General features: G+C 43.8%; 1 protein-coding gene across 13 annotated transcripts in view; it reads right to left on the bottom strand.

The window, feature by feature from the left end:
• The window catches only part of NRCAM (neuronal cell adhesion molecule), a 268,306-nt gene extending 258,719 nt beyond the window's left edge, over window positions 1-9,587 (bottom strand). For 5 of the 13 annotated variants that reach the window (XM_032484240.1, XM_032484235.1, XM_032484237.1 and 2 more), the window contains exon 1: window positions 9,418-9,586. The gene's annotated coding sequence lies outside the window, so the exon portion shown is untranslated. Of the gene's footprint in view, window positions 1-9,417 lie in introns of all 13 variants that reach the window. The other 8 variants (XM_032484244.1, XM_032484239.1, XM_032484241.1 and 5 more) reach the window with 3 other exon arrangements.
• Between the last annotated feature and the right edge of the window lie 15,757 nt (window positions 9,588-25,344).

Raw genomic sequence — 25,344 nt, forward strand, 5'->3', positions numbered from 1 at the left:
TGCTCAAGTGTCTCATTTAGAACCAGGAAGCAAATTACAATCATATCGAATCCAGGCATGAAATTATGCATGTTTGATTTCCCACGGTCTAGCCTTCATCAGTCTCTTCAAACAGGACTAGAGACACAATTCCCCAATTTTCTCCAACCACAGATTCACTTGACATTTTGCAATATTCATGTATTCAGTCATTCATTCTTCTTTTTCTCTTTTTAATTGGCATATAGTCAGTTTACAATGTTGTGTTCGTTTCTGACGTACAGCATAGTGGTTCAGTTATACATATACATATTCCTTTTCATGTTCTTTTTCATTATAGGCTATTGCAAGATATTGAATATAGTTCCCTGTGCTATAGGGTAGGTCCTTGTTGTTTATCTATTTTATACATAGTAGGTAGTATCTGTAAATCCTGAGCTCCCAATTTATCCCTCCAAGGTCATTCATTCATTCATCAAACAGGGGGCTCTGGCATACATACTGCCCCACAATGCAGCTCAGGCTCCTAATGGAACAGAGCAAGGGCTGGATTTCCACGCTTAGAAGCCTGGGGAAAGCTGACAGAATTCTACTACGAGCAGAGCCAAAAGTCCCTGGATTACCTGGATGACTCTTATTATGGGCTTTCCTTTATCCTGAGAGAACTGGCCTCTCCAGGTTATCCAGAGCAAGTATCAAATATTTTCGTACAATTGAGGCACTTCTCCCCATCGACTGCCTGTCCACCTCTTTCCTGACTTTGATTTAGTCTCACTCGCTTGGCTTTCACTCGGTGTCTGTGATGCTCTTTAGATGATTCTGTCTACTGACATTGCCCTGAAGAGTTGTTCCTGAGTTGAACTCTGACGTGCGACAGAAGCTCACTCATCATAAAATCCTTGTGCAAAGTGAAGAGTCCTCTTTAACAGGAATAATGACCCCAAATGTGCTCATGTTTCCATATATCAAATGTTCTCGAGCCGGAGCCCTCTGAATCTAAAGGAGCAAGATAGCTGGAGAGAAGAAATGATCCAAAAATTTAACTGCGTTGTGATGAAGTAATTTTACCTTGGACTCCTAGTAAATTCTTCTCGGTGCCTTTCTTTTCAACAGAAATACACTATCGTATTTCGTTTTTGCAAAGTGATTTGTGAGGTGTTTCTATTCGATAATGTCAATTTACTTCCATGACCGAAAGTACCACAATAAAATCTTAAAAATATTTACTATCAGATGCTATTAAATTGGAGACTAGTCTCCATTAGCCACGCAATCACCACATTTTTATTCTCCCCCCTTTTTCTTTCGGATGCTAAGTCATCAGCTTTACAGTGCTCTGTTCCTTACTATCCTCCTGATTTTAAAATATCTCACTCCTTCTGCCACAGGACACTTCGCCTGGATGCCACAATGCTCATTAACCACCTGAGCCTTCCTTCCATTCGAATCCTTCACATTCTCTGATCTCCACTCCTCCAATCCCATAAATCTGACCGTGAACTCCCTCCCTCCCTGCTTGTTTAATGAATTCCCCCTACAGTCCTAGGACAGCAATAAACCCTTGATGGATTTTTACCTTCCACTATGATTTCACATCAAGGTAACTGTTACTAGAAATATATACATAGTCATGGAGTTTTTAAACCTTATTCCAACTATTAAAATGCAAGTTACCTTAAAATCTATGAGACATACAAAGTGTATATATCATGATTCATGCGATGCAAGTTATATACTCAAGTCTGAAGTAAATTTACTTGTGCTTACTGTACAGTATTATCTCTCAATTTTTACTTGACTATTTTGTTCGTATTATCACCATGTCAACGTATTGCCCTAACAGTAGAAATATTCATTTGGATGTACTCATTGTATATGAAAAGGCATTTCCCTGTCATGCTACTAACTATCAGAACAAGAGTACATTATCAAGTCATTTAAATGGTCAAAGACACCAAAGCAAAACTCTTCCAGCTGTGGTTTATGGAGCACCAGCAAGTGTTTCAAATTACCCCCAGTTATTTTTCACTCCACTTTATGTTTTAATAACTTCACCTTCCCAGCAGCTGCCTTATTATTCTGGTTACACACACAGCCAACTTCTTACCTGAAAAAATTTCAATCAGACACTCCCTACCCCCGTTGAATGGGGAACCACATGCCTTATTAAGAACTTCAACAACAAATGGGACAGTGATGGACTCCCACGAGAAGCAGAAGGCTGAAACCACTCTTCATAAATACACTCATCCAGGGAAACACACTGATTAGTCAATATTGAGGACAGATTTATCTTGTCATATATCAAAACAATCTGAGGTCAACATCAAAACACAGTAGTGAGATTTCACAAGGGACGCTGATTTGGCACTTCTGTATTTATTTCACTAGATACTGGGCGGGGGGAAGGAGAACAGTCAGAAGAATATTTGCAATGCAATTAATTACGAGGGACCAGAGCATCTGAGTGTCTGCCAGACGCAGGGCCTCCCCTTCACACACACAGTGCAAGGTCTCAGTGCAGCACACAGCATCAAACTGCACTTCCAACAGTCCTGAAACTTTTGTCAGTTAACTGGATGTCTCCCGAGTGCCTCGACTCGAATGCTTCGGGTGCACCGCCCAGCTCTACGTACGTTGTTCCAACACCATCTGTCACTGAAGCTTCCGCAGATTCAAAAATTTCAATTCAGACTCATCTACTCAGGCACTCAAACTGCAGCTATAATTCAGATTTCGACATGAGGCTTGAATTCCTTTTCAGTGTTCTTCAACTTTGACCCAGCTCCCCCCGCCCCTCCTTCGCTGAAAAGGGCCAAGACAACAGCCCAGCAAGTGGGGCAGGCAAAACAGACCTCCTTTGTTCACTTCTGTCCTTTCAGCTCCCTATTGAGGTGAGGGACTGAAAAGCCGCACAAGACTCTGGAAGCCAGCAGCACACCAGCTCGCAAGCCATCCTTCCTCAAAGACCTCAAAACTCCAGAACCGAACTCTCTCGACAGTCCGTTTTCACCTTAAGGCATAATTAATGGAAGTACGTTTCCCTTCAATTTCCCTTGAGAGAGAATCCGTTAAGGGATTAACCGGAGTTTGTAATGTTCATCCAGAACGTATGCTGTAAATCATACCCTTCAAAGGCCAAGGGCATCTGAAAGCGGCATGAAATTAGCTTTCAAGTTGAAATTTAGAGAAGAGATCACTCCATACTGAATACATATACTGAATTTTTCAAATGCTCTCAGCCCACGTGGGAAAGATAAATCAAATTCATGGCATATTACACAGTAGAAGACCTCCCACAGGGTTCCCTCAGATGCCCTTGGGAATATATTTTTCTGGTTACACAGGGTTTTTGAGCCAATACACCACACACATCAGAAAATTTAAACACATATGAATATGTATGTATATTCAAAATATTCTTTCCAGCCCTTCCTATTATCACTTAATAAGAAGAATTTTTTTCAGCATCATTTTCTCCTGATGAGAACTGTCATCCTCATTCTCATGCGAACTTAAACATGAGAGCAGGACAGTATGGAAGAAAATCAGGGAATACCGAAGACAAGATAAGATTTGTCATTCTTATTTTTAAACTTTATGCTATTTGGACAATATGTGCAGTAGATGAGCATTTGTATACAGATTTGTTCCCTTTACTAACTCGCCTTTTTTACAGTCACTAGTTTTTTAGTCACTTAAGGGAAACCCTGCATCAGACTTTTAAAAGTTACCTTTTTCTAATTTGAAAATTCCAAGCCTGTAGGCCAGCAAAATCGGTCAATTAAGTTGACCCCTGCCTCTTTTTTATTAGCTCAGCTAAGCAATTATAATTGGGTGGTGAGCGTTTATGCTGTCATCCTGGTAGAGCCGGCGGTGGGGAGAAATGCCCAGTGCGGACTTGCAGTTTACAACTCCAGCATGTCCCTAAACACCCAGCACAGGCTAGTCCTACCTATTTCCAGGTAGGAGGCAAATCTGCTCCTGATCTGGGTTAAAATAATAATGTTTACTTCTTCAGTAAAACAAAAACATACTAATATGTAATCTATCCTCAGAGCAAAACCACTACAGACATATATTCTAATTCAACATTTCTTTTAAAAACTCACAAGAGCATGTGTCACCAAGGCTGGCTTGGTGTCACCGATTCCACAGCATCCTTTTCGTGCTTTGCACAAAGTATGGGGTCAATCACACTTGTTAGAAACCATACATTTCCTTATTCATAAAAATTAAACCACTAAGTTAGAAAATACGGTGAATGATTTATTAATGCATCGCATATTAATTTATACCTTTCAAAAATAACAGCTTTGGTTCTTTACACACCCATTAGGATGGCTATCATCAAGAAAAGAGAAAACAAGTGCTGGTGAAGATGGGGAAAGCCTGAACCCTCGTGCACCACTGCTGCGAATGTAAGAGGGTGTGGCTGCTACAGAAAATAGGGTGGTGTGTCTTCAGAAAGTTAAAGCAGAACTACCATACCGTCCAGCAATCCTACTTCTGGGCATAGACCCAAAGGAGTTCAAAGCAGTGACTCAAAAAGATATTCGTATACCCAGGTCACAGCAGCATGACTTACAACAGCCAAAAAGTGGACGCAACCCAACTGTTTACTGACACATGAATGAACTAAAAAAAAAATGTGGTGTCTCCATACAATGGAATGTTATTCCACTTTAAAAAGGAAGGAAATTCTGACACAGGGATGAGCCTTGAAGACATTATGCTGAGTGGCTTAAGCCAGTCACAAAAGGGCAGCTTCTGTATGACTTTACTTATATGAGGTACTTAGGGTAGTCAGACTCATAGAGACAGAAAGTAGAATGATGCTTGGCAGGGGGTGGCGGAGAGGAAGACATGGGGAGTTTATTGTTCAATGAGCATAGAGTTTCAGTTTGGGAAGATGAGAAAAGTTCTGGAGAGGGACAGTGGTGATGGCTGTATAAAAATGTGAAGTAATTAATGCCCCTAAACTCTACAGTTAAAAATGGTTAAAATGGTCAATTTTATGTTCTATGCATTTCACCACCATAAAAATGTATGGCGGCTCCTGCACATCCTGAGGGGGAAAATAAACATTCATCAGGTCCTTTTGGCACATGTTCTTGTTCTTAGAAACTTCAGCCTCTGATGTCAATACAGACCCTTTAAAACTAAAGGGGCTTTTTACTTGCCTGGGTAGACAAGGGGTTAACAAAAATAAGCCACTGGATTCCTTCCCCTCAGAATCCCTGGAGGCTAGGAGGGCACCTTCCCTGCCCTCACCAGAGGAAGTTCCGGGCTCCCTCAGGTGAGGAAGCACGAAACATAAAAGGGAAAGTATATCTGAACCTAGTTAGTAATTTCCAATCATTTGCAAATCATTTCCCCTTCACCAACCCTCTCGGCACTTGAAGGCAGACCTAGAGCAGGCTTTGGACACAGACAAATCTTCCTACAGAAGAACATCTTAGGAGCTTTACAGCTTAGTTAAATTTGTTATCGGTTACCACGTTTCTCAGATGGAAAGTGCTCCTTGGAAATAGGGATGAGACACCAAAAGGCTGGGAGCGAGGCAGCAAATCTCAACTGCCATGGACCGAACTGTACCCCGCTCCCCTAGATTCACAAGTTGAAGTCCTAACTCCCAGTGTGACTGTATGTGGAGGAAGGGCTTTTAGGAAGCAAGGTTAAATGAGGTAAGAGGGGCACTAACCCAGAGGATCAGTGGCCTTACAAGCAGACAGGAGGAGAGAGATCCCCACAGACACGCGCTGAGGAAAGGTGTAAGACTACACGGGGAGAAGACCATCCATGGCAAGCCAGGGTGCAGGCTCTCACCAGAACCCAGACCCTCTGGTCTCAGACGTCCGCTCTCCAGAACTGTAAGAAAATACATGTCTGTTCTTTGAGCTACCCAGTCAATAGTGTTTTGTCACGGCAGCCCGAGCTAAGACAAAGACCTCTGGTTTCACCGTGAGAATATCAGGAAAAGAGCTGGGTGTCTCAGTGGGTACCCTTACGGGAGAGTAATGACTGGTAGGAGCCACAAGAGGGCTCTCTTAGATGTTCATCGCGTTCTGTTCCTTGATTTGAGCAGGTACATCGTGTGTTCAGTTTGTGCAAGTTCATCAAACTGCTCATTTATGATATGAGAAAACAGAATGCGTGTATGTAAGTATGCAGCCAAAAATGATACAATCAGAATTAATCTCCCTGAGGGCAGGAGCCCTGCTTTGCTCACCACTGTATCCCCAGTGCTTAGAACAGTAAATATTTATGAATGAATGAATGAAGGTATCTCTTTACCAGAAAAGATTCCTGAGGGGTTCCATTAATAGCTCCTTTGTACCACATAATATCTGCAGATTCTATTTACATTCAGCCGATCACACAAGGAAACGTATTCTACATGAAAGAAATTTGGAAATGACTCTTAAGGAAATCTTCTACAGCCCAAGTCTATATATTTCTACATCCAAGTGTAGGCCCTCTCACCCTTCTGAAGCACTCACACTCAACGCACTGCTGCATTAGCTTCCCCGAAGTACCACTGCCAAAGATGACTTGCTTTTCGTTTACTGTCGCTGCTGCAATAACAAAAATGATGTAAGGGGACTGGCCTACAGTCCAAAGACCTCATCACTACCCTGCATTAGCGGGCTGGGTGACCTCTCTGAGCTCCACTGTCCTCATTTTGAAACCCAAAGGTTTAGGAACCATGTTCTCTTACAGCTCTGAAATTCCTGGATTGTGCGAAATGTTTAGCGACTTTCCTGTAATAATGCAGAAAGCCGGCTGAAAGAAGACCATGAGTCAGCAGGATTAAGAGAGCAAAATGAATTCATGTTTCCAACTGGTCAATTACAATCATTCTAAAAGCTATTCCAGGAAGAGCTGATTTCACTTTCGTTCAAATTCTTGTTTCTTTTAGTGAACAAGGAGCGTCTTTATCAACGTACCACAGTCATATATTTAGCATACCGAATTCTTTCCTAAGTTTATACTAGAGTCTTACTCAGACTCAACATTCAATTTGAGGAGTAAATCTTCCTCAGTCAAAAGATTCTACAAAGGAGGTTCAGGGCTGGGAACCTGAAGTGGAAACGTTTGCCAAATGGAAAGGTTTGCTTTTTCTAGAAAGAAAGAAAGGAAGGAAGAGAGAGGAAAGAAAAGAAAGAAAAGAAAAAGTTTTCTCAAAACCTGTGCTGTGCCAGGAAACTCTCAGCCTCTCTGGAATCACAGGGGGCTCTCGTCACTTAAGAACAGCCCAGTGACTATAACGGGTTGGATTGTGGGTTAACAGCCAAGTACTTAAAAGCTAACAGGAATAAAGGACCATGTAAAGGAACTGAAGGGCAATACAGGGCAATAAAAAGGCTATTCCACAATAAAAGTTCACTGAATTACAATATCGCCTGCTACCGTGAGGTCTGTAGGGGCCAGAATTAAACGGGCTTACACGTCCCTGAATTTGAACACTGTGGTCTTAGTCTTCCCTTAAACTAAGGATAAGCCTCCAAAAGGCCACATCTTCATAGTCTTGGATGGTAAAGTGTAGGGGCAAAAAGCTCATCCCCGCTCCCTCACTTTCTAGTTATGCGGCCTTGGGAAAGTTACTCGACCTCTCTAAGTCTCTGTCTCCTATTTTTTAAAAAGGAGTTACTGTGGAAATTGAGATTATAGATACATGTAATATGCACAGCGCCCGGCACATTTGAAGCTTTCAGGCAACGTTGACTATTATTACTATTAAAGTAGAAAGTATCCAATTGTCTAAATCCACTTCAGTAATTTGGGAAGGTCTCATTTGCTCGTGAGCTATTATTACAATACTTCAATAACAGGGCACGGTTGGCATAAAGCAATGTCAACCAAAGCAGCCCAGCCTCCTGTATGTTCGTATTCAGTGGCTACCGTGTTCCTTCCTGGGTAGCCCCAGGGGGAGCTCCTGGCGTAGAAGGAATGCCTCCTGCCCGGTTACACTCTCCTCCATCTCTCCTTGCTAGAGCCTCAGGCGAGGAAGGGTCCAGCCTCTCTAATCCGCACCTCTGCGCGTTAACCACGCGGGACCAGGAAGGAAGAGAACGCTTCGCTCTTAGGACAGACTGCTCCTCGCCGGATGTAGCCTCCGGCTGGAACTGCTGATGCGAAAACGGCAGGAGAGAGGCGGGGCGGGAAAGACGCGCCACCGTTCGGCGCCCTCCCTCCTCACCCGCAGCTGCTCAGGGACAGCCCCCGAGCGTGCGGGGGATAGAAGATGCTGCTGCGGGCCGGGAGCCGACCAGGAGGGGAGGCGACTCGGAGGGGAGGGGAGGGGAGGGAGTGGGGTGGGGAGCGGCCTGCTCACCAGCCCCCCAGGGCCCAGGGAACCCTCCGGCGGCGCTTGCTGCCCAGAGTACAGGTGCTCTCGGAGAAATGCTCACTGGACCGCGACACGCCGGTTCCCCCTCTGCGCACGGGCAGATGCGGGCGGGGAGTGGCTGGGCCGGCGAACCGCCGGGGACCTGCGCCTGCGACGCCCATCCGCCCGGCGTGCAGGGGGTCGGGGGCGGTGCACAGCGCAGATGGCGCTCGCCGGGAGACGGATTCTCCAGAGCCCGCAGCGACTGCCGCCTCAACACAGCATCGCCGGGCGAAGCTCTTGCCAGATCCCACCGTGGGGAGCCAGGGCTGGGAAGGGGCTCTTCTGAGTCAGCACCAAGCCCCGGCGTGCCAGTCCCAAAAAGTCCCAGCCCCGCGAAGCCGGGCGGGACGCCGGGACCCCGGGGACCCGCACCTGTAGGGCCAACAAAGCCTCCGGAAAGCCCCCCAACCCTACTGCTTCAAGGGTCTCCGCGCCCCCACCCCTGGTTCCCCGAGTTCTCTCCAGGCTGGCGAGAGTGGAGGTTGGCTCGCCGCTGAACTCCAGCGACGCGCGCAGGTGTGAGCGCGTCCGAACAAAGCCCACGCCCAGATGTGTCCGCGGGGAACGGAACGCGCACACGCCCGAGCGCGCCAGCCCGACACCTGCGCTCCTCGCCGCGCCGGCCCTGCGGCGTGACAGCCCGCGCGCTCCGCGTCCCTGCCCGGCGAGCCGCAGCGCCCGGCCCCCTCAGCCTCTACAGGCCCAACGGCCCCAGAGCCACCTCCAGGCAGGGCTTAAAGGAAAGAGTGGGGCGCGGATGCACAAGTTGGCCACCGACAGGGGAGGTAATGGGGGGGCGGCTGGCGCCGCTGTATCTTAGCCTTGCGGGCACCGGTCTCCGGTCCCCTCTCCCCGCCGGGCGCTGAGAAGGGGGTAGCTGAGGACTAGGTTGGCCCTGCCGCACAGAGAGCTGGCGCGGCGCTGCGAAGCGCGGGCCGGTGTCCCGGTGACAACACAGTCGCCCCCCGCGCCCTCCGCCTCTCCAGCCCATCGCCCCCGAGCGGGACCAAGTGTCACCGCCAGCAGCGCGCGGAGCTACTCACGTTCTTCCGCCGCGCCCAGCGCCTGGCCCACGCGCGGCTGCCCGCGACCCTGAGCGCCGGTGTCGTCCGTCCCCGACGAAGCTGTAGCCTCCGGCAGCCCCGCGCCGTTCCTTGCGCCCGCGCGGCTGAGGCTCTGACTGAGGCGCGCGTCAGCCGGCGACCCAGGCGAGGCAGGGCTGGCCCCGCGCCCGCGCGCGCCCCCGCCGCTGCCGCCCCTCCCCGCCCCCTCCCCGCGTGACGCTCTCCCTCCGCCCTCCCGGCCTGTGGTGCGATCCGCCCCCACCCCGCGCTCCCCACCCGCGCTCCCACCCCCGCCTCCCCCGCCCCACCTCGCGCTCCCCGCCCCCACCCCGCGCTCCCCGCGCTCCCCACCCCCCGCCCCCCGCGCGGCGGCGGCGGCGGCGGCGGCGAATGGGCTCTGGCCACCTGCGCCTCTGGGGACTGGGTGGCCCTTCACCTGAGCCGCCGCGCCACCACCAACCCAAGTCACCCTGCCAGCGCGTGAGGCGGTGGCTGACGGGGTTGGGGGTCCAGGGGAGGGGGGTGGGGGAAGAGGGCGGGAGCATTCCAGGGAAAAGGGTGGCTGGGATCTGGAATTTGGTTACAAAAGGTGTTCCAGAAAATGGGTGCTTTTGAAATGCCAGTCTCGTGGGGTTAGGTTTCTGGGTGAGGTCTGTGATGTCTCCCCACCCCTGGCCTTATTTTAAAGCATTTAACTTCTTCAGAATTCACCAGTTAGGTTGGTTGTAATTGTCCTTTTATTTGGCTCTTAATTTTTTTTGCAACTCTTTTTTTCCAAACAGCCCCCAGAAGGGGAACCTTCAGCTCTCTATTCCCGGTGGGAATTGGATCTTCTGGTCCCAGAAAACAGGCTGAGTTCAGATGTGCTTGTTTTCAGATGTGGGAGCATTAGGAATAATTCTTTGCAATGTAAAAAGAGTTAAAATTTTCTAAGTGTGTAGCGTTTTAGCAAAGGCTCCGGAGCCCTCTGCGCTTGTCCTAGCTGGTGTCCAAGATCCTTGGCCTGATATTCAAGATCCTCAGTAACCTATTCCAGCCCCCAGCCTAATCTCCCAGAGCTTCTCCCCAACCGCTGGGCATCACCTGACTTGACCATTTCACCATTTACTGCAGGCTCAGGCTCTCCCTCTCCTCTACTGGAGCCGTGTTTCCCCTCGTTCTCTAGTTTAATTCAAGAAGACATTTGTGGAGCCCCTCATCCCCAGACTCCAACCCCCGTGCCGGGGCAGGATTCAGGAATAAAAAAGGCAAAGGGTCATCCTTCAAGGCCCTGAGGACTTCTCTGCTGTGCTCCGGCTTCAGTGTGAACTTCAACCCGCAGCGCCATGCCTGCAAGTGAGCAGCCCGCCTTTCTTTCTCCTGCTGCCGCCATCAGCCTCTCCTCCCACCACCAAATGTGCCCCAGCCACCCACAGCCTCCTCTTGTTGCTGAAACCGCAGTTCCTGAAACAGTGTTGTGATCTCTGGCTGCTGGGTCTTTGCACAAGTTGTTTCCTCGCTCCCATCTCTGTTCTGACCCTGGTCCTTACCCCACCTCCTGGGTACCTCTCATCTCTCAGTGAATTGTCCAAATCTCCCTCTGAATTATTTTTCTTAAATTAAAAAAAAAAAAAGATGTGATTCCATGATATCCTTACTAACAAGTCTGGGCTGGTTCTCTGTTGCCTATAAAATGAATTCCAGATCTCCTGGCCAGCTTCTTTGCAATCTGCCCCTAACTTAATCTTTCCATCCATCCCATAAAAAAAAGAATTTTCATATCTCAAAGTCTCTGCATTTGAGATTTCTCCTATCTAGAATATTCCTCTATCTTTTTTTATCTGGTAAACTCTTATTCATCCCTCAGAGCCTTGCTCATTTGTTACCTCCTCTGTGAAGTCTTTCCCGAGTCCCTTTTACTATAATAGTACTTGTCACATTTGAATGCTCCCTTTGTCTGCCTGACTCCACAATTTCACCTTCTTAATGAGGACAATCTTATTTATTTTTGTGTGACCACATTTCCCACCAAAACAAATGGAACCACAGATGATCGTAACTCAACCCCCACTGCCTCATCGTTTCCACCTGCTTAAAGGATGTCAGACCTTCAGTTCCTGCCTCACCTCAGTAACTGCTGGGGGTCCTAGGCTGTCCAGCACGTTCTTCTGCCCTGTGCCCTGGCACCCCAGGGGTGCCCTTTCACCCCAGACACTGTAAGACTCATTTCCTGCTGACATTTCCAAAGTATCCCACCTGGCCAGCCAGGGAGGTGGGCCCATGGCACTCAGCTCTCTTCAGTTCTTGCCCTGCTTCTGCCTAGCAGCGTGTCCCTCTGGGCACTGAAGCAGCACTGCCTGTGTTTACTTGGTGTGACAACCTCATAAAGACCACCCTTAAACAACAACTCCACCTTCTGCTTGGAACTGTTCTTTCTGTTCAAGCCCAGCCCTGGTGCTTGAAGCCAGGTTGGGGTAGATACTTCACAGTTCTGATGCCTTAGAGCCTGGCATGCAAAGGGACTTGGGGGGATGCTGAACGAATGCGGACAGGAAGGAATCCCGGGCAAGTGACGCCTTCTCCAGATAGAGTTTTCCTTATCTCTGCGAGGGGAATGGCAACACTTAATACATAGGGTTACTGTGTCGGCTTAAAGCACTGCACAGTGTCTGGACGTAAGAGGCACTCAGCAAATTCTAGTTTGAAAAGCAGTTCTGTGACCAGATGTCTGTCAACTGGATATACACTTGAACAAAAAGAACAAAGACAGGGAAAAGGCTCTGGAGAAAATGGGAACCACAGAAACAGCACCAAAAATTAAAAATAATTCTGATCCTGCATAATGCTTGCCATAACATAAAGTGATTACATGGTTTTCATTTCCAGCATATTCCTTCAACTGCTTTTCAGCTCACCACTGCTGGGGACTAGTCTGCTCAGAGGATGAGGAGCAGGGAGAACCTAACAGCTACTGTATGAGGTGCTGAAATGAAGGGAGAGACGAATGATCTGGAAAGGGACTGGAAGGACACCTGAGTGGGCAAAAGGACTACCATTTGATTTGCTTAGTGATGCGCTAGCCATTCTGATTTGGCTGCATATTCTCAGTGATACGGGCAACACACCTCCTCACCATAACTGCCACCCACCCCTTATTCCATCCCTGAGCCTCACCCTGTCCTGTACCTCAAGCTTCCCTCCATCCTCAAATCCAGGCAAGGGCTGAGAATAATATGAGTGTCTTCCCCATCACCTGATGATCACAGAATTTTCATTGTGCCCGGCACTATTGGAAGCTTTACATCGATTAACTCATTTTATCCCACGTCCATCTCAAGCAGTGTGTACCATTAGCATCCCCATTTTACAAACTGAGGAAAAGAGAAGTCAAGTCACCTGTGGGGGCCACACAGCCAGTGGCAGAGCTGGGACTAAAGCCTGGGCATTCTGGCTCCAGAGTTCCCTGTGGAAACCACTGCCCTCCGCTGCCTTTCGGTGACAGCATGCTAAAGTTTGTTTTGATGGACGTATCAGAATGAAGTGCACTAGAGCAGCGACATCGGGATGTCATGGCGCCCCCCAGTGGTACCTGCGGTGAATGAGCGCTTAGCCTTTCTCCTTACCCCCCTTTTGCAGTCCTGTTTTTCTCTCTCTCTGAATTCTCCCACTTCCTCTTTTCCTCCCCCACTTCTTTCTTCCCTCGCCCTACTTTCCATCCTAGTTTTCTTAATCCCCATCCATGCTTTGGGCCTCCCAGAGGCGGCAGGTAGTGCCATGGGCCCTGCCCTAAACCCAGCATCGAGTTCACCAAAACCTGACATGGACACGGCGACACCAGTCATGAGCTGTGCGACCACCGGCAGATTATTTCCTCTCTCGGTCTGTTTGGACACTGTGAAATGAAGGAGTTAGTCTAAGTAAGAATGAAAAAATGTTTCACTGTGTCATCGGGTGATTCTGGTGGTAACCAAGCACATTTCTTAGACTCCTTGGGCTGAACTCTAGGTAACAAAAAGAGTGAAACTATAATGAAAAAGAATGTGTGTGTGTGTGTGTGTGTGTAACTGAATCACTATGCTGCACACCAAAAACTAACACAACATTGTAAATCAACTGTATACTTCAATTTAAATAAAAAAAGAGTGGAACTCTAAACAAGTGTTCTATAGTAGTGTAACAAGTCTGTTTGCTGAGAGTGGTTTATTCCAGTGTCATCTTTGTCTTAATCTTCTATGGCTGGGCAACATGCATTAGGTGTCTGACAGGTGAATTTACTTAACTTTTAAAGCCCTTCTATTTTGGAGGAGGGGATAGCTCAGTGGTAGAGTGTCTGCCTAGCATGCACAAGGTCCTGGGTTCAATCTCTGGTAACTTGACTTAAAAAAATAAATAAATCTCTTGTATTTGAAAGAGTATTATCATCCATTATGGTCAAAAAGCATAGTTGCTTTGGTGGGCAGCTTCTAAGATGGCCCCCAGTGACTCCCCTCCTCCTGGAGTGGATGTCCTTGTGCAGTCCCCTCCCCTTGAGTGTAGACGGGACAGAGTGACTCACTTCTAACCAATAATATGGCAAAAGCAGCAGGATGTCACTTCTGCTGTTTGGTGACAAGAAGGCTCCGGCTTCTTCTGTGCTGCTGCCTTTTTCTTTCCCTTGCTGGCTCAGAGGGCAGCCAGCTGCCCTGGGAGAGGTCCACATGGCAGGGGACGGGGGCCCTCAGTTCAGCCTATACAATCGAAGAGTATTTCCAAAGAAAGCTAGTATCTCCTCTCTTCTTTGGTTAGCAATGTCAGGTATACAGTACCAGAATGAAACCACTGTGTATTCATGAACATTTATTAAGCAGTGCATGGCACTGTGTATTACTGAAATGTGAATTGTATAAATTTTTTCTACCATGAGTTAAAGAAAGTCACTTCTTAAAATTCCAGGTTAAATAACTCTTTTTTTGTCCATTAACTGAAAAAATAATAGTAAGTTATTTTTAACCACTAATTTTTCTCTTTATTACCTTTCATGATTATAATTGATATATTATACAGTTTTTCTAAAATGATAATCACTTCTGTAAAGATAATAAGTGGAGGAGGGTACCGACTGTTTGCTTAGCATGCACAAGGTCCTGGGATCAAACCCAGTACCTCCATTAAAAATAAATAAATATTAAAAAGCGTAATTACCTCCCCACCAAAAATTTAAAAATTGAAAAAAATTTAAGAAGAAAATAAAAATTACTTGTATTGCATTTGGAGATGTCATTACTGTTAACATTTTCTTTATATATATGTACACAGAAAATATAACTTACATAATATGCCTTCATTCAAAACATTTCTTGAGATCATTATTTAATTCCGTATTATATCATGAATATTTGTCAAGTTAATAATTTGCCAACAATAAATTGTAAATAAAACTTAAAAAAAAAAATATGGAGAGCAGAATCCTGCGTCAGCCAATTGAGTGAGGCCAGGAGCAGATCCCCTCAGCGGAGCCTGGAGGGGACCCTAGCCCACACTGACTCCATGACGGCAGCCTTGTGAGAGGCGCTGTGCTAGAGACCCAGTTCATTTGCCCCTGGCTTCTCAACCCACAGAAATTGGGAGATAATGTTTCCAGCTTTAAGGACAAGTAACATATGATACCACTTATATGTGGAATCTAAAAAAAAAAAAAAAAAATGATACAAATGATCGTATTTACAAAACAGAAAGAGAGTCACAGACAAAGAAAACAAACTTATGGTTTCCAACAGGAAAGGGAGGGTGGAGGGATAAATTAGGAGTTTGGGATGAACAGATACACACCACTATACATAAAACAGGTAAACAACAAGGGCCTATTGTAGCACGGGGAACTAAATACAATATCTTGTCATAACCTATAATGAAAAAGAATGTATCTATATATATGTATAACTGAATCACTGTGCGGTACACCAGAAACTAACGCAACATTGTAGATCAACTATACTTCAATAAAAAATTTAAAAATTTAAAAAATGTTTCTAGTTTTAAGCAGCTACATTCATCACCGGCACAGTTGTTGCAGTGCATTTCAGAACTCTGTGCATCTGACCATACAAACCGTATCTATTTTCTGCACAGGAATGGGGCAAATGGATAAAACGGTAGTTGTCATAAGATGCACACCTGGTGCTGGGTAAAGAGGCGACTGTGGAAAACAGATGAGACATCAGTATGAGTTGTCTCAGGCTAATCTCAGCAGCTCCAGCTTCCACACCCCACAGCCACACGCAGCTCCTACACCAAGCCTGGGTGAGCCATCCACGGTGCCCACCCCACGCTGCTCCTTTCTCCCCTTAGACATGAGCCACAGTCTCAGCTGGGCCACACTTCTTGAAGGTTCAGCATGGGTGATTACTACCCACCATGAGTAATAATTAGATGTGCATTTATAGATAATATATAATTAATAATAGGATGTGCCATTTCATCTATTGCCCGCTCAGGGAGAGGTGGGAAGTTTGCACAGAGGCAAAAACACTGATCCATCTCTCATGCCTCTCCTCACCATCTGCCACATAACCACAGAACTCTGTGTGCCTGTCTGGTGCCACATGGGGATGTGTCAAACAGAACCCAAAAATTTGCAACCCATTCCTTGTCTGGTGCTTAGCAACACAGTATCTCGAGAATGTGATGCTCAAGCAACTGGAGGAAAACACGTCCTCGGTGGTTGCCATATGTGGATTTCTTCTCTGGAAGCTCATGACTCGCTAGGAAATCTTCTGCTTGGCTCAACCCACCCCCATGCGTAGGGTACCAAGTTGGAAAGAGGTGGAACCTTCTCAGTGGTAATAAGCATGTTCCTTGTCGCCAACTCTTCCATCTGTTCCCGCAGTTTCTGTCTACAAGGATGTACACAGGTTCTGCTGAATGGCTTTGAGACTAGCCAAGGTCAGTGTGCAATCAGCCGTGCAGACGGGGTCATCAGGGACAGGGAACTGTCGCTCTGCAAAGCAGAGATGCTGAGAAGCATCCTTGATATGGTGCCCTTCGTTTCTGGCTTAAGAGGGAACAGATGACAGGAACAATGAAGAGGAATTCACTGTGCAGGAAAGAAAAGAAATGGCTTCACATACAACACTCTGGGGTCTCAATGAGTGGTTGACTCAAAGGCTTTCTTATTTGGTGTTTTGGGTGTTTGTTTTTTTTAAGAAGAAAAAAAAGGTGTTAGGTTAATAAACACTGACACTGTACTCCCATTTATATTTTCTTTAAAGCCTCAATTTAAATTCTAAAGACTTTAAGGTCTTTCAGTATATTTTACACAAAGCAATCTACAGATTTAATGTGATCCCTATCAAATTACCCAGGAGATTTTTCACAGAACTAGAACAAATAATCCTAAAATTTATATGGAATCACAGAAGACCCAGGATTGCCAAAGCAATACTGAAGAAAAAGAATGAAGCTGGAGGATAACCCTCCCAGACCTCAAACAATACTACAGAGGTACAGTAATTAAAGCAGCATGATATTGGCACAAAAATAGATATACGGCTCAGTGGAACAGAACACAGACAGCCCAGAAACAAACCCACACACCTATGGCCAATCAATCTTTGACAAAAGAAGCAATAACATCAGTGGAGAAAAGACAGCCTCTTTGGCAACTGGTGCTGGGAAAGCTGGACAGCGGCACGCACAGCAGTGACGGTGCAACACTCCCTCACACCACACACATAAATAAACTCAAAGTGGCTCAAAGACTTAAAACAGGACACTGTAAGTCTCCTAGAAGAGGACATAGGCAAAACATTCTCTGACATAAATCATAGCAGTGTTTTCCTAGGTCAGTCTACCAAGGCAATAGAAATAAAAGCAAAAATAAACAAATGAGACCCAACTAAACAGCAAAGGAAACTACAAACAAAACAAAAAGACAGCCTATGGACTGGGAGAAAATATCTGCAAATGATGCAACTGACAAGGGCTTAACTTCCAGAATATACAAACACTTCATACAACTCAGTAACAAAAAAACAAACAACCCAATCCAAAAATGGGCAGAATACCTAAACAGACATTTCTCCAATGAAGACATACAAGTGGCCAATAGACACATGAAAAGATGCTCAATATCACTAATTATCAGAGAAACACAAATCAAAACTACAATGAGGTGTCACTTCACATCAGTCAGAACGGCCATCATCAAAAAGTCCACAAACAATAAATGCTAGAGAGGGTGTGGAGAAAAGGGAACCCTCCTACACTGCTGGTGGGAATGTAAATTGGTGCAGCCACTATGGAGAACAGTATGGAGGGTCCTTAAAAAACTAGAAACAGAGTTACCATATGATCCAGCAATCCCACTCCTGGGCATATATCCATTCGAAAAGATACATGAACCCCAATGTTCACAGCAGCACTATTTACAATAAATAGCCAAGACACAGAAGCAACCTAAATGTCCACTGACAGATATATATGGTGTGTGTATATATATATACACACACCATATACGTGTGTGTGTGTGTGTGTGTGTGTGTGTGTGTGTGTGTGTGTATACATGGAATATATATGATGGAATACTACTCAGCCATAAAAAAGAATGAAATAATGCCATTTGCAGCAACATAGATGGACCTAGAGATGATCACACTAAGTGAAGTAAGTCAGACAGAGAAAGACAAATATCATATATTACTTACATGTGGAATCTAAAAAAAAAAAAAAAGGACACAAATGAAACAGAAACAGAGTCACAGATATAGAAAACTCATGGTTACCAAAGGGGAAAGGGCTAAATTGGGAGTTTGGGTTTAGCAGATACAAACTACTATATACAGAACAGATAAACAACAAGGTCCTACTGTAGAGCACAGGAAACTATATTCAATATTTTATAATAACTTATAATGGAAAAGAATCTGAAAAAGAATATATATGATTGAATCACTATGCTGTACACCAGAAACTAACACAACACTGTAAATCAACTCTACTACAATTTAAAAAAAAGACTGAGAAATAAGAAAAATATTTACAAGCTATACTTTAAGTGAAAACAGTGTAGCAGAAAATGGTATGTGCACTATTACTGCAATTCTAAAGTACCTTCAAGAGAAAGATAATATGCAAATAAATAATTCTGTTTGGATGACAGAATTATGGGGGACTTAAAAATCATTTGACTGAAGTTTGACTAGACTTATCTTTCCAATAAAATATTTATTTAAAATCTTGGGCTATCTTCTCATCATTTCTCTTCTGTCCCTTCTCTACTGCCAGGCCGTAGAGCAGACGGGTACCTGTGGGGCTCCCGGATATGGCTTGGCCTCGGCACTGAAGCTTGGAGCTAAGGCAGCTAATCTTCTCAGTCCAAAGCCCAGGGATCGTGTGTCCAATGAGTGCATGTCCTCGGGTAGAGGGGCCCCTGCATTCTGGTGATCTTCAAAAGATGGTCCAGAAATAGCCTATGCACACCAGTCATTTGAACTTACAGCAAAGGCGGCACACATCAGTGAGGCAAGGCTACGTGCTTGCTTAAAGAGCTCCTGAACTTCGGCCTTTTGGTGATTCGTTCTGGAAGTGCACAGTATTTTGAAATAGAAAAACCTAAAGGCAGAAATAAAAAAAACAAAAATGCTGAAAGCTTTTGCTCATCACTGCAGGCTTCTACATAAATGCATAAAAGGTCTATGCAATATAGAAGGTATTTCTGATTAAAAAAAAAATCTGATTGACTCTTACTTCATTTTTTTAAATGTCCAAATGGATTTCTGTCAAGTAGGATGGGTGTTCAATGTCAAGGATACCACTTTGGATTAATTTAATAATGATAAATAAATCTTCAACATTATCTGATTTTTCCATTGTTAATCCAGCCTTACAGGTAAAAAAAAAAAAAAAAAAAAAAACCCTGAACCTTGGAAGCGTAAATAATGTCCTGAAAGAGCATGTATTTAAACACATGTTTGCTGTTGGTTTGGTTCCAGAGTCTCAGTTATTTCCACCACAGTACTAGTAAAAAAAATTAATTATATAAAATTAAACATATACATATAAAATATACATCTGTATAACAGAAATTACGTATCTTCTATATAACAGAAATTACATGGTTATATACATAACAGAAAGCTTCCCAGAGGGACTGCTTCAAAGATCAAGTAACTCTCTTTGGGAAGCACAAGGTCTGATACTGTAATGTTTTCACCACTCAGCCTCACTGTTCGATTATAATTTCTTAAATATGTCGAGCACATATTAGGCGTCTGATAAACATTTGCTCAATGAATGAAAGAAATGTCAGCACAGAGAACCCACAGGTCTCAGGAAGCCTGGTGTGCGTCTGTCAAGGCGAGGGGGACTGGACAGTGGGAGGCACAGTGACGATAACGATTAAATAACAGTAAATTACAAAACACTCTAAGCACAAAGATAGCACAAAGGACACCTTTCCCGAGCTACAGAGGAAGATTAAGCCCCTAAGATCCAGAACAAAAATCAGTGTATTCCCTGGACACTGTTCCTTCTGGTAGAGTCATCCTGCGCTGAAGTCGGGGTCTGCGGTGGTAACGACAGGAAGGCCCGGGACGGCTAGCCGGCTTCCTTCCACAGCTAGCCGGTTTCATTTCAAATCACACAACCTGCACACTTAGTAGCTTCTGCAACCTGAGGGAAATATAAATTGCTGAGTATCTTGAAGCGTCTTTTCAGGCATACATAAGACATCTAAGGTCTACAGCTTCTAAGTCCATGCTTGTTTTATTTTAAAATCAATTTCAGAAACAAGGGCACTGAAAACTGTTTAAAATTATCTGGGAGCAAGTAACACAGGAATGCCACAATTCATGTGCAACAGCTGCGTCCGTCTCCAAGGTGGACAGCGTTATTTTTGCAGAAACAAGAGGGGGCCTTATTTGTATCTTCAATTTAAAACCCCAAAGTCTAACACTAGTGTCGATGTTTTTAGCAATGCATCATAGGGTACCATAGAACAGAGTAATACAAGAGAATGCAGAAAAATAAGACGAGGTCCTATCAGATGATTCCATGATCCTTTCAAGGGCCTGGAGGCCTGGGGTGTTGGCACAACGTAAATCTGACATTGTGTTTGAGAAATCTGACACTTTGATTTTAGAACTACATGATTCAGTAAAAATGATTAATTTACTATACTTACCTTAGGGATCTTAATTTCCCAGAACACAAAAATAACAGCCATTACTTAGTGTATCTGTAAATTTAGAAAAATGTAGCTATCAAGCACTTACATACTCTGTTCCAGGCACTGTGACCTACATTGTTCTTAGGGCTCAAGACAACTCTGCATTTTTCAGGTTAGGAAAACCTCAGGGAGGTTAACTTGTCTAAGGCCTCACGCTGAGCCCATTCAAGTTTTAACAAAGACCTTCATCTTAACATAAAACCTATTACCTCCCCTGCGCGATGACCAGGAACTTCAGAGAAACCAGATACAGAACTGGACAACACTACATTGATCTTGTTCCGTCTGCATCCTTCCACAGTAGTGCAGGATATCACTCAGTGTATTATTTTTCTGACATCTGGATCTTCATAGAATCTTTAGAGGATAAATTCCTTTAATATACTGAAATCTTATTCAGAGTAAGGTGAATGAGGCGAATGGGCACTTAACAAAGGTCATTTAGATAAATAAAAGCAAATATCCCAGAAATGCAAATCTTGTGCAATACTAGGAAAGAATACAAATCATCACCATGATCAAAACCTATTTACTGCAGCCAGTACCCTCACCCTCAGGGATAATTTGCAAAGCAGTGGAATGGCTAGGAGTTCCCTGGCTCAGGCCATCATACTAAACAGGGTGAAGTCATACAAGCCTTTGGATTTTTCAGTGTTATACTTCATATACTCCTTGTGGGGTAACAATGCTGGTCTTGCCCAACCCACAGGGCAGCTGTTATAATAAAATGAAAAAATGCTGTAAGCAACTGTAAAATAAGTGTTGTATACAAATGTGTTACTACAGTTACTGTTCATTGGTGGTCCAGAGCCACCCACACATAAATTTACTAAAATAATGTGTATCTTTAAGGATCTAGGCAACAAGGTGGCCCCATAAAGAACAAGAGTATGGTTTTAGAATGAGCAGATACTGTAATAAGAGGGAGGAAAAAAGCTCACATTTCCAACAAAGGAATCTTTCTTCTGTGCCCAGAAGGGCTGTATTTGAGTGCCTGTCAAGACAGGAGACATGCAAACAGCGTGAACAATGTTTACCTCCGGCACCAGGTGAGAGAAAATGACAGGCTTTGTAACCTGTGCAAATTTTATTGTCTGGAAAGGGTCCCACTCACACTGAGGAAAATGATCCCAGCCATGATTCCACCCACCAGCACAGGGAACAAGCCTCATTTTCAGATTTTAAAAGCAAATTGTTTTGGGGAGAGGGTGTAGCTCAGTGATAGAGCACATGCTTAGCATGTGCGAGGTCCTGCGTTCAATCCCCAGTACGTCTATTAAGAAAATAAAACAAAATGAAAAAATAAAGCTCCTATAACCATTAAAAAATAAGGGAAACTGTTTCAGAAAGTACCTTTTAAAGCATTTTCATTTTCTCCATCTCCTCTAATGGTGCAAGGCGGATCATTCAATTAAGGTAAACGTAAGAAAAAACATTAAGGACCTATAATGTATCTGGCAGGGTGCTAGAAGATATGTGTAAGAAGCAGGTGACAAGTTGACTGGGGAATGCATAATACAACTAGACAAAAACAAAGCAAGCTACATTATTGCAATTGCTTGTTGCCCAGTGAGAACTGTCCTTTCTTTTTCTCTCATGGTTCATAAAGAAGCACATATAATAGCTTAAAACACATGCTTTAAACTTGTAACCATGACTTTTGCAGATGTTTCCGAATGATTGCAGTACATACAAGATTTTTTTGTTTTAAAGTAACTCTCTGGTTATTCTTTTTCTTTGAGCTGATGATTATACTTGTGACGAGATGGATGTAGCAGTGTTTTTCCACATACTATTGCAGACACGTGGGACACTGTATCGGAAGATAAGGACATAGCCTGGTATATGTCTTTATCACAACATCCTATACTGTTTAAACTTCTCCAAAACCTTTGAAGTATTTCTTTGTTATACACTATATGTATATATAAATATATTTGCATTATATGCCAAACAAACAGTCTAAAGTCCCATCATTTCTCCAGTTTTTGAGTGTTAGCATTGGGTCCTTTTCACATAATTCAACACAGGAAATGAAATTCAACATAGGAATTCAACATGTTCAGATGTGTATGGATTAACTGTATCCTGATACCAGACATGCTCATTCAAAATTAGCAAAATAACAGCACCTGTGATTTACAAGCTGTGGCTTTAAATGTTTGAGACACAGAAAAAAAAAAACTTGAGATTCTAAATGCCCCTTAACTCCACTAGTCTTATTTTTAAAATGTGTTTTTAAGACCAAATCTGAAAGGCAGAGAGGTGTAAGTTACACTAGTTTTATTTTTTAATTTGAGAGACTTTTAGAATTCCTTATATTGTTCACAGGTTACCATAAACACAAAAGCACAATGACTATGTTACCCTAGGACATTCGTTTTTAAAAACGTGATCCAATTGCACAAAACACGATGAAAGATAAGACACTTTCTTTTGCAAGATATCTATTGTGAATCCCAAAGACTGTGTATCTTGGCATACTGACATTTGATGACTCTTTTTTCCTTTTTAATATTCTGTTCTGTTTGGTCAAGGTATGGGTTATTTTTAATTGTACTCACAGTTCTTTTAAAATTATTTTGATAGGTAATTTAATTAAAGTGCTACATTAAATACTATTTTGGAGCAAGGTATGTTGGGAATACAAGGTAATATAATTAAAATAAGATGACATAGCTTTCCCTTCTCAGATAATTGGATGGACTTCTGGATTGCTGTTAGCACTTTGTATTTTGCAGACATTGTCAGTGGCAGTACAAGCTGTAAGAAAGAGTGCTACCAAGTCATAATCGTGAACTTATTATTTTATTCTTCTATAACATGGGTGTATTTATCTTGGTTTGATTCTTGAAACTGTCTAAATAATACAAATCAGGCATTTAAATGTAATGTAGGTGAGAATAAAATATGTGAAAGGACATTAAGGTATTTGCCATTTTAGACATATAATTTAAGAAAGATAGCTGTACACCCATGTCACATTATGATCTACAACTTCCCACTGACATGAAAAGACTTTGGGAAAGGATACAGGGTCCGAACTTAATAGCAGTCAAGAAGTAGAAGATTTTTCTCACCACCATCATCTCAGAGGTAGTATAAAGTAGGGATAATGGTAACACCTACCTCATAAGGTTCTTATTAAGATTAAATGGCAAGAAATGTTAGCTACAACTATTACTGGAACTCTCAACCATGTTGGACAACAGAACCTGTTCATATTCAGACTGAAATCTTTAAACTATAACTCACAATATGTATTACCTAGAGGCAACGAATGAGCCTATACTAAGTTAAAATTTTTATCATGAAGGTGAGTAAACATTACGGTCAATACTTTATTTTTAACAAACTACTTATCTAAGCTAATAATACATATCTGTGGAGTGTGATGAATGTCAGTTGACTTGCCTGAGTTGAATACAGGTTATAATGAACAAGGCCATCAGTGTGACTGCTGAGAGACACATTTATCAAACCCTTGGATCGGCACATGCAAAACAGTTTAGTCCAGGGCCATCTGTCCTCTCTGAATCTCTTTTGGAGGGTGGATAGCTTTGCCAGGAACAGAACAAACTGTTTTTTTAAATGTGATCTCCCTCCTTCCTATTTCCTAGTCGTAAAAGAGTAACTGCCATTGATTTGGTCCAAAAAAAGTAAGATGAAGTGAACAGCTCAGCTGTATTTAAAGTTGGCGAAAAAGAAAAAAGGAAGGAGGGGTGAACAAGGGGCAATGCATGCAAAAACAATTCCTTTCGGGAGACAATCAAAATGGAATTTTACAAATGGTTTATGCGCCCTAACTCTAGGCAAAATACATCCTCAATTCCTTATGGAAGAAGCTCGTCATTTGCATTGTGCGGATAAGCAGCTGAGGGTTTCTGAAGGGGAGCAATGCTGGTATTTGGGTGGAAGAGTTCACCATGAGAACTGTCCTGGGCATGCCATAACATCGCTGCCTTCCGGAGCACTGAACGCCAGCAGATGCCCAGACAATCTCCCCTCACTCCCCCAGATTTTCAAATCCTTGCAGGGAGATGGGTTACTGTCACTAGCAGAGAAGCCCTGTGGTAGACAAGGACATAGGGTATTCACATAATCTGATGCTGAAATTACACTACTTCACTGATTAAACCCAAGAGTTTACAGATTCAGTTTAGTAAACTGGATTTGAAATCTCTTTACAACATTTCAGGAAAGGACATTCTAGGAAAGAGGCACAGAAAGAATGGCCTAGAAAATGGACTCCTCTCCCACTTCCTAGCTGGGACACTCCGGGCGACTTTTTCTAAGAAAGGGATAACGACGCTGCTCACCTCACAGGCTTACTATCAGGACTAAACGTGACATAACACACGTGACCTGCTTAGCTCAGCTCCTGGTACTTCGCAAACATTCACATGTTAGGGCTGTTATGCATAAAGGTAGCAAAGTGGGAGTTTACGCATTTAAGGGCTGTCACTGACAAGGAGCACGGATTTGTCAGAAGGATGTACGCTGGAATGAACAAAGGGAAATTACGGCAGCCTCAGGAACAACTGAAAAAGAAGGCAAGTGGCAATTTCTACTACTAGAAGTGTCTTATTTGTTGTCCTGTTGACTGGTAAAAGGAAAATAAGAAAGTGTGCATTTTCATAAACTTACAAAGCCTGGGGAGATTTCACGTTTATTATTTTGTGCCATATTTTAAATTCATCACTGACACCTGTTTTAAGTATATG

The sequence above is a fragment of the Camelus ferus genome, chromosome 7 (genome assembly GCF_009834535.1).
Source record: "Camelus ferus isolate YT-003-E chromosome 7, BCGSAC_Cfer_1.0, whole genome shotgun sequence".
Lineage (NCBI taxonomy): Eukaryota > Metazoa > Chordata > Mammalia > Artiodactyla > Camelidae > Camelus > Camelus ferus.